The 9,930-nt window shown below is 36.6% G+C and overlaps 1 pseudogene; it reads right to left on the bottom strand.

The window, feature by feature from the left end:
• Positions 1 to 4,557: 4,557 nt before the first annotated feature.
• Positions 4,558 to 5,428, bottom strand: LOC118642018 (annotated as a pseudogene).
• Positions 5,429 to 9,930: the final 4,502 nt, after the last annotated feature.

Below are 9,930 nucleotides of genomic sequence, written 5' to 3'. Positions count from 1 at the left end.
TTTTCTCCTTAAACAAATTCTCTGATGAGAAATATGATGTCACTTTTTTGGAAAGATCTAGAGCCAATATGCTTTGTACATATAAATGTGTAGCTGTTCCATTAAGTTTGCAAAGTTTCCCTCGAAGTATATGTTGGGCTCTGATGGCTATAGCTGAATTTCTCAGTTTACAATGACCTCAAATTTTCCTCACCAGATTGTGTCTTTGTCTGACAGCTTGTAATTCTTAGTAATAATAGGGAGGAAATTCTTGATATCTGGTCATGTCATGTAAAAATACATTGCTTTTAAATGTGCTCACAATATAATCTCAGTTCTCATATATGATATAAATTAGTAGTGGTTGTATAAAAGTTTTCAATGTTGCTCATTTATGTAAATATTTCAGAGAAACTGTTTAAGAATTGGAAAGTCAAGTGTTTTCTCTATGTAATTTTCTATGGTGCTTACCATTTTTTTCATCAAATAAGTCATCATTCACTTATGATTGAAAGGATAATACATATACCTAATGGTCTCAAATTTGTTTTAACAGAACACATTATTAATCATTGAAAGTGATCTGAATTTTAATTTTGAGAACTCAGCATGCTATTACAATGAGCAGTTACCAGCCAAATTTTAATATATTTACTTCAGCTTTATTTGAGAAGTACTGACCGAGGCATACTTTTTGATTAAATGAAAAACCCCATAGGCCTAAATTTATATTCTTTGAAAAGAGAGAATTCAATTAATACTTTTAAAACCTTAAGTCATCTATGAATGTGTTGAGTGAAAGGAGAAATACTAGCAACTACAGTAGACCAATCTCACCGTAAAAGTTCTCAAACTAATATCCAAATTAAAAATTGAAATGATTAGTATAACAACTACTAACAGAAGACATTTTTTGAGCCAAATAAATAACCAAATCAAAACCAACATAGGAGCCATATCTAATTTGTACCAAAATTGGAGTAGTAAATTCACTGCCAGTGTTTCTAAGATAATTCACCCCATAAAGTCACATCATAACCAAATTCTCAATATTGAGTCATCAGAGTTTAAAAATTCAGTCTATTAAGTACAAATTGGTAGTTACAAAATAGTCACAGGGATGTAAAGTATGGCATAGGGAATATAGTTAATAATACTATAATAACTACATATGGTACCAGGTAGGTACAGGAAATATTGGGGGAGGACACTTTGTAAAGAGTATGATTGGTCTAACCACTATACTGTACACCTGAAATAAATACAAAATAATGAAAATAAATACAAAATAATACTGAATAGAAACTGTAATTGAAAAATAAAAAGTTAAGATTTTAATAAAAATAATTAGGCTCAGAATTTTAATAAGGCAAAGGGAAAGTTAGCTATAAAATATTAAAAACTTATTAAATTTAAAAATAAAAAAATTCAGTCTATTTAGCAAAAATACCTTGTGAAATAGGCAGCACAATAATCCCAGGCTCTTCTCAAAAAAGGTAACCTTCCTGAGAGATTTCTGGGTGCAAGCGTACATGGTCCAGTGAAGCTCAGTTTAGATTGTAAAGCAGTCAAGGCCCGAGTCTCTGTGCAGCTTGTCTGCCCTGAGTATCCTACAATGCGCCTCGTCGGTCATCTCGGGGGCAGTGGTGCAGGGGGGACAGAAGTCCGGCAAGCTGCCTCTGGTTCCTTCACTTCCCAGTTGATTTAAAACCTTGTTTGGAAAGGTATTTACTACTCTATGTTCAAGTTCTAGAAAGATTTGCATGTTCCTGTACAAGTGTGAACTGTATTTGTAAAACGGAGTAACTATTACAACATTTTTTTCCTACAAGTACCCAGAAATATTTTGTTTTGCTCTGGCAGCAGGCACCTCAAAAAACATGGAATACAGGTTGGAAAAGTATATGCTCCAAAAGACTTTGATGTTCATTTGAACTGTTTAAAATAAAAGTATCTTTCTGGTTTACATGGCAGTATTGCTTCTCGTCCAGTTTACCGGGACTCGAGCTCTTGCATTAGGGCCTCAGAACACACGGTTCAGTCCACCCCACGTGGGCATGAAGGTGGCGCTGGCAATGTGCAAGTTTATCCAGCTAAAGAGTTTGGAGCAAATAAATTATTAAGCCAGATATCTTTTCCTGTATTTGAGCTGCACAAATACATGTTCTCACACCTAATGAGTAGAAAATTGGCATTTACTAAGATTAGTAATCAATCACTAAACTGCCACATAAACTTCAGAAGTTAAAGGTGTACCATTAATTCCTAACCTATTGTGGGGGATTTCTTCCTGCTGAAGATGAAAATGTATATTTTAGGCTTAATATGATAGATCCCTTTGTGGTGATCTTTATTCTGCTTGCCAAAAATAAGCTACATGATTACAACTATTTGCAGATGGAAAATGCCAACAATTAAAAAATGAGAAATCTATTTTTGGCATAAAAACCTATACACAAAAGATCTATGGAATTTGGAAACTAGGAACATATTCAAAAGAGAGCTGTGAAAAGTGCTCAAGTAATTTTGGCCTTGGGCAGAGAGAGTATATATGTGCAAATAGTGATTTATTACTATATTTCAACTTTCAAACTCTTCAGAGTAAATGCTTTCTTATTTCATAAATTGGGTTTAGATTTTACCATTTGTTTAAAAGATAAAAATCAACTTAAACATTTAGAACATACTTAGAGTTCAAGACATTCCTTACTTTGTTATTTGGCTACTAATTTTTATTTTCACTGGTTATGTTAAAAGAGTATATGGAAAATTTTTCTCTTACTTATAAGAAAAATCAGTCAGAGATGTAAAAGAACTTGTTTCTGCCCCAGCCAGTTTGGCTCAGAGGTTAGAGTGTCAGCCTAAGAACCAAAGAGTCACGGATTTGATTCCAGGCAAGCACACGTACCTCGGTTGCATTTGGGTCCCCGGCCCTGGTTGGGGTCATGAGGGAGGCACCCAATCAATGTGTCTCTCCTGCATTGATGTTTCTCTCTCTCTCTCTCTCCCTTTTTCCCACTCTATCTGAAGACAAATGGAAAAAAATATCCTCAGGTGTGAATTTTAAAAAAAGAAAAAAAAAGGAACTGGTTTCTGAGGATGTTTTTATGTAGAAATGTTTCCACTGGACAACATGGTCTGAACAATTCAGGAATGCAAACACAGTGTCCCATTAGGAGATCTTTAATCCTCCTGAGATATTTCGCTAGTGCACTGAGATGTGGGAAGTTTCCTTTGACCTTTATGTCCAGAAGAGATGAGGCCCGGGGAGGAGTCTCATTGCAAAGGACCAGGACATTTATTTGCAGAATTGGCTCCTCTGTCTTCCTTTGAATGAATGCCATTTGCCTACTCAATCTGAGCACAACACTGTTTTCCCTGAGGCTGACGGCTTCTGCCTGAATCATAGGGACTCGTATCTCAAGCCACATTGAAGGCAAGGAGCATAAATGAAGGTGGGAGTATGGGGCTTGTACTTCAAAAACGGGGCTTAAAAAGAAGCCTGTTTTCCTTTCACCATAGAACACATAGAAAGCACTCTCACAGGCCAATGAAGAAATTAGTTATCCAATCATGCATTATTTTGATCAGTTAAACTTAATTTTCTTAATAAACTCACATAATTTATTTTATAGTTTTTTTTATAAATCCTTGGGACAGGATTGTAAGGATGTAAAACTCCATCAACAGCTGCCTCACAAGGGAAAGAAAAATTCTACCACGACAGAACAAAGGTGAAGGAGAAAATTCACACTGTGAGAAGTATTCACAGAATACCTCTTGGCATTTCCTGAGTGAGTGGGATTAACAATCTAAATAAATCATATTTCAAGAAGTAATAGCAAAAGATAAAATTTAAAGGGGTTATTAAAATAACATTTGCAAGATTCGGAACAGTTCTTGGACTTCTATTAAAATCACAAAGAAAGAACAATTCTTTTTAAAAAATATTTATATATTTATTAATTCTCACCTGAGGATATTTTTTCCATTGACTTTTTAGAGTGGAAGGGGGAGGGGGAGAGAGAGAAAGAGACACATTGATGTGAGACACATTGACTGGTTGCCTCCTGCACACGTCTTGACTGGGACAGGGATGGAAACTGCAACCTAGGTACATGCCCTTAACCAGGTATCAAACCTGAGACCCTTCAAGCACAGGCCAATGCTCTAACCGTTGAGCACACTGGCCAGGGCAAGAACAATTCTTTTTTTTTATCCTAACTCGAGGACATTTTTCTATTTTTTGTTCAGATAGAGTGGGTGGGAGAGAGAGAAAGAAACATCGATGTCAAAGGGACACATCCAGTGGCTGCCTCTCACATGACCCAACTGGGGCCAGGGACAAACTGCAACTGAGATACGTGCCCTTAGTGGGAACCAAACCCGGGTCTCTCTGGACCGCAGGCCGACGCTCTAACCATTTAGCCACACAGGCCAGGGCAAGAACAATTATTTACTTACAAATTTCATAAAGGACTGAATGTGCAACTGAAATCTGCTAGTGATGGTCTGGTAATATACACTTTGCCCAGTAGCCAAACAGTTGTTTTTATTGTGTTTTCTAACCATAAGACATCATTCAAGGCAAAGCCTATATGATGCTCTACACACACATATGGTCACCACTGGCCATGCCACCAATGAAACGGTAGGTAAACAAATCATTTTCTGGTCTAGAGAAAATAAAAGAAATAGCACTCTGCATGCTTCACGGTACACGATGGATATCTCTAGAAATAATCCAGTGAAGACGGCTGCAATTACAACAAGAAGTGAAGGAGGAGGGCTGGTGACATTCTCTCTGAAGGGTGCAGTCGAGGTTGGTCCACGTTTATCTGAGTGTCACCTTTCTGAGCCTTAAGCCTTCATCTCTCAGATGTCAGTTTTTTTCCAATAGCTTCATCATTTCTCCCTGAAGTCTTTTACACTCTTCCATGAGTCTCCTTGTCTCAGTATCGTTGAGTGAAACACTGGTTTTGGCATGGGTCCATCTTGTGTAGATGCATTCAGCAAGCAGCTCTGCCTGGTTCCACATCAGCCAATTTATCATTTTCATTGGGCATTTCAAAAACACATCTCAATTTAGAATCCACGAATTCATTGGGTTTTGCCTCTTTCCACACAGCATTTATATCTGAAATATTTGGTGGAGCAAAAAATTGTACCATAAACTTGTGTTTACTCTTTTGATTGGGATCATGGTCGAAAGGCTGCAGCGTTACTGAAACAGTCACAGTCAACCCTGGGTCAGGGATTCCACTGCTGGGCCTCGCACAGTATGGATGTGTAGTCTTCTCTTTGAAATGTACTTTTCTATCCGATGGATTTCACAACTTAACCTTTGTAGTGACTACATCTCTGAAGGGCCTTTGACTCGGGTCTGTGGAAGGGGGTCCAGGACCAGGATCTGCTCCTGCTTCGCCACGGCCCCAGATGCGGACACCATCGGAGACAGCTGGCTGGGGAGGGGACTGTGCCACACGAGCGACAGCTCAGCCGAGACCTAGAGTGGGACCAGTTCACAACTCCGGCATCCTGGCACCTGCCACAATGTCGCTGGTTGGTGGGCCGCCCGGTGGGTCAGCAGGTCCAGATCTCACAACTGACTCAACCCCACACCAGCCTCGGAGACCACCACGCTGTGATCCTCTACACCCCACTGATGACTGATGCGCGCCTACGTGCACCCCCAGCAGCCCAGAGCCCCTAGCTGAAATTCACATAAATTTTGTGAGTTGAATTGCCTTAAATTTTCTCTCTTTCTTCCTCCTCCCTGCCCCCAATTCTCTAGAGAGAATTTTGGAGTCCTACTATCTCAAGTACCTACAGGTCATCTTTAAGGTATTATTTAGAATTTTAAAAAGTTAATGTGCCTTCAAAAGTAGCTATTAGTTTAAAAGGATTAATGTGATCTTGAAACACCTACTTTATTCTTCAAGGAGTGACTTGGGAACTGGGAAGAACAGAGTCCAATCTTGTTAGGAACATTAAGACAAAACAGACTCCAGGAAAAGTCCAAGTCAATACAGGTCTTGAGCTCCTGTGGAAAGTAGTTATAACATCTCACAATTTTTGTAATCTTTCCTGCAAGGAATAATTACACTTTGATAACAGAATTTGTTTATCCATTAAGCAGTCTTTCAAGATATTTTACTTTGGGGCTAACTATGCTGGTCATCTTTACCACAAGGCCCATTGTTCATCCAGTCCTGTTAACAGTAATCTTTCTCAGTCTGCCCTCCAGTGTCCCTCCCCAGTGGTCCCTGGAGTGCTGTTCTAGGGCACTGGCAGTAACTCTCACTGCGTGGGCAGGAGGTGATTCCTCCAGTCAGCATAGCTCGCCTTAGCAGCTCCCTACAGTGAACCTCTCCTCTGCTCACCCTGCACCAACCCCTCAGTTTCTGTCAGTTCCCATAGACAACCATGGAACTCGTAAGCTATTGTACGTGTTACTTCCAAATTTTAATTCGGTATTAAGATATTTTTAGGAATTTATAGTTTGTACTGTGTCAGCTTGGTTTTGTGGCAGGATTTTTTAACTTCAGTACCTGGATTTTAGCAGCTTTAAGAAAAGAAAAAGTGAAGTTTCATGACTAGTAGAAAATGAGAGCTCAGCAATGAGCTGATTGTATTTTGTGTATTAAACATGATTACTGGTTTCTACTGATAAATGTGAAGCATATCATTAGATAGGCATATGATTCTTGAAGATCCTGAGTTTACTCTGCTTCTTTATGCTACATAGCATATAACACTGAGACAAATGTCTATCAACATTTTATAAATGAACTCTAATAAAGTATTACAAATGTGTAGTAACATTTTTGGTGTTACACTTAACATAAGATCTACCCTTTTAGAAAAATTTTAATATATAATACAGTATTGTTAGCTATAGACAATATTAGATCTCCAGAATTTATTTATTTTGGCTACTCAAGACTTTCTGCTCTTTGAACATCACTTCATTTTTTCCTCCTCCCAACCACTGGCAATCAACATTCTACTCTCTGTTTCTATGGGCTTGACTATTTTAGATTCCACACATAAGTCAATACAGTGTTTATCATTCTGTGTCTGGCTTATTTCACTTAGCATAATGTCCTTCAGGTTCATCCATGTTGTTGCAAATACCAGGGTTTTCTCTTTTTCAAGGCTAAAAATGAATGGTCCATTGTATGTATATGCCACATTTTCCTCATCTATTCATTCATTTATAGACACAGGTTATTTTCATAACTTATTGTGAATAATTCTGGAGTGAACATGAAAATGCAAGTATCTCTTTGAGATCCTGATTTCAATTCCTATGGATAAGTACCCTGAAATAGGATAGCTGGACCATATGGTAGTTCTATTTTTAATTTTTTGAGGAACCTAAATATTGTTTTCCATAATGCTGTGCCAATTTACACTCTCATCAGCAGTGTCCAAGGGTTCCCTTCTCTCCACATCTCTGTCAACACTTATCTTTTGATTTTTTAATAAGTAACATCCTAACTTTCTACTATCTTGTAGTTTTGATTTGCATTTCCCTAATGAATAATGATGTTGAGCACCTTTTCATAAACCTGTTGGCCATTTGTATGTCTTCTTTGGAAATATGATTATTCCGGTTTTTCACCCACTTTTTAATTGGGTTATCAGTATTTTTTTTCTTTTGAGTTGTAGGAGTGCCTTTTATATTATGGGTATTAACCCTTTAACTGATATGTGGCTTGAAAATATTTTGCCCCATTTCATAGGTTGCTTTATTTTGTTGATTATTTATTTTGCTGTGGAGAAGCTTTTTTTTTTTTAAGTCCTCACCTGAGGATATTTTACATTAATCTTCAGATAGAGTGAGAGGGGGAGAGAGAGAGAGAGAAACATTGATGTGAGAGAGACACATTGATTGGTTGCCATCTGCACAACACCAACTGGGCCGGGGACAAACCGCAACTGAGGTATGTGCCCTTGACCGAAATCAAACCCAAGACTCATTGGTCCATGGGTGATGCTCTTACCACTGAGCCAAACCAGCCAGGGCTGGAGAAGCTTTTTAGTTTGATATAATCTTCATTGTTTTGCTTTTATTGCCTGTGTTTTGGGCATCATAAGCAATAATTCATTGCCAAGACCAGTGTCAAGGAGCTTTTTCTCTTCTGTTTCCTTCTATGAGTGCTTTAGTTTCAAGTTTTACATAATAAGTGAAACAAAACATAAAAATTTGACTCACCCCAAACAGAAAAATGAAGATATATTTCTAATGAGGACTATGTATAACTTCTAGCAAAAACAAACAAAAAAAATCAACTCAGATATTGACTTACAAAATTTTATTACTTATGCTTATTAAGATATATTTTATTTATTTAATTAAGAAATAAAAGACCTCTTATTAGAAGCAGTGTGGATAGTATCACAGAGTGACGTACCACTGTATCTTCCGACAGAACATGTGGGTTAATCCTGCTGCCATTATACAACTTAAACAGGTTACTGATGTTCTCTCTGCGCTGCAGTATGTTCAGCTCTAAAATAAGAAATGGAGGTGAAAAATGTCTAAGCATCATAAGCTTTTCAAGGAAGTAATAATGATAAAATATCTCTTCTTCATGCTGTTACATTTTGATAATGCAACTAACCATGCTATATCTAACACTGTTGATGTCAAAATGATATCTTAGAAATAGCTAGAAAGTTGTATTGATGTAGATAGAGGAATAATCTGAAAATAAATTTTTAAATTTCTTTTTTCTTTCCAATAACAGCAAGTTTGTTGTGGATGTTGTTCTTTAGTTGGCATACAGTTTGTCCTGAATTAGACTACAATTAATCTAATGCACTCTACAAATCTGCACAGGTTCAACAACTGTAGATACGTACGTTGTTTTTGTAGTTGAATTCACAGTTTTGTATAATTTTATATTTTACTTTGACTGTGCTTTTGGAATTATGCTAGAGTTCGTGTATATAATTTAAATTGTTTTGAAATAGAAAACATCCTTATGTTGGGTTTTATTGGTCAAGATTTCTTTAAAAGGCTAAAATTATATTCTTTGTTTTACTGTTCTCTATACATAAGCATTTACCTGTTTCAATGGTACTTGTGTCTTGCAATTTGGGATACATTTTATAATAAAGTTGCATTTTACAAAAAGTTATTTTGATAAACACTGAATTTCTAAAGTTATAATTATTTAAGAAACTCTAAGGATGAAATTAATTTCAGATTGATTATGAAAATAAGAAGGTCATTATGATATTATAAAGCTTGGTAAATAAAATAATACAAAATAGCTAGAAAAGTATTGTCATGATCTCAAGCATTAGTTTGACTGTGAAGTCAGGCTTCTCATGTTCAATTCTTGGTTCCACCGTTTTCCACTGTGTGCTTAACTTGTATTTATTTTCTCACATATAAAATAGGAATTACTAATAGTACCTACACCAATTCTGTGACAGTTACATGAAATGATGCATATAAATTACTTTGTATACTGTCTAGCACACATAACAATAAATATTGCTATAATTATCAATAATAGCAGAATCTAATGAATCTATTATAATTAGAAAATATTAAAAGAAAAACAATTCTTAGATTGATTATATTACAGTATATGAATAAAATATTTAGTGCTTATTTAAAAATGCCAAAATAAGAAAAGGGGACTCTAGTGCACTGCTGTTAGGAATGCAGACTGGTGCAGCCACTATGGAAAACAATATGGTGTTACCTCAAAAAATTAAAAATTGATCTTCCATTTGACCCAGTGATCCCACTTCTAGGAATATACCCTAAGAATCCTGAGACACCAATCAGAAAGAATATATGTACCCCCATGTTTGTAGCAGCACTATTTACAATCGCTAAGATCTGGAAACAACCCAAGTGTCCATCAGTAGACGAATGGATCAAAAAGCTGTGGTACATATACACAATGGAGTACTACGCAGCTGTAA

Source organism: Molossus molossus, unplaced genomic scaffold (assembly GCF_014108415.1).
Source record: "Molossus molossus isolate mMolMol1 unplaced genomic scaffold, mMolMol1.p scaffold_m16_p_3, whole genome shotgun sequence".
Classification (NCBI taxonomy): domain Eukaryota; kingdom Metazoa; phylum Chordata; class Mammalia; order Chiroptera; family Molossidae; genus Molossus; species Molossus molossus.
Note: the sequence above shows the minus strand (reverse complement) of the source record. Positions and strands in the feature narration are given on the sequence as shown.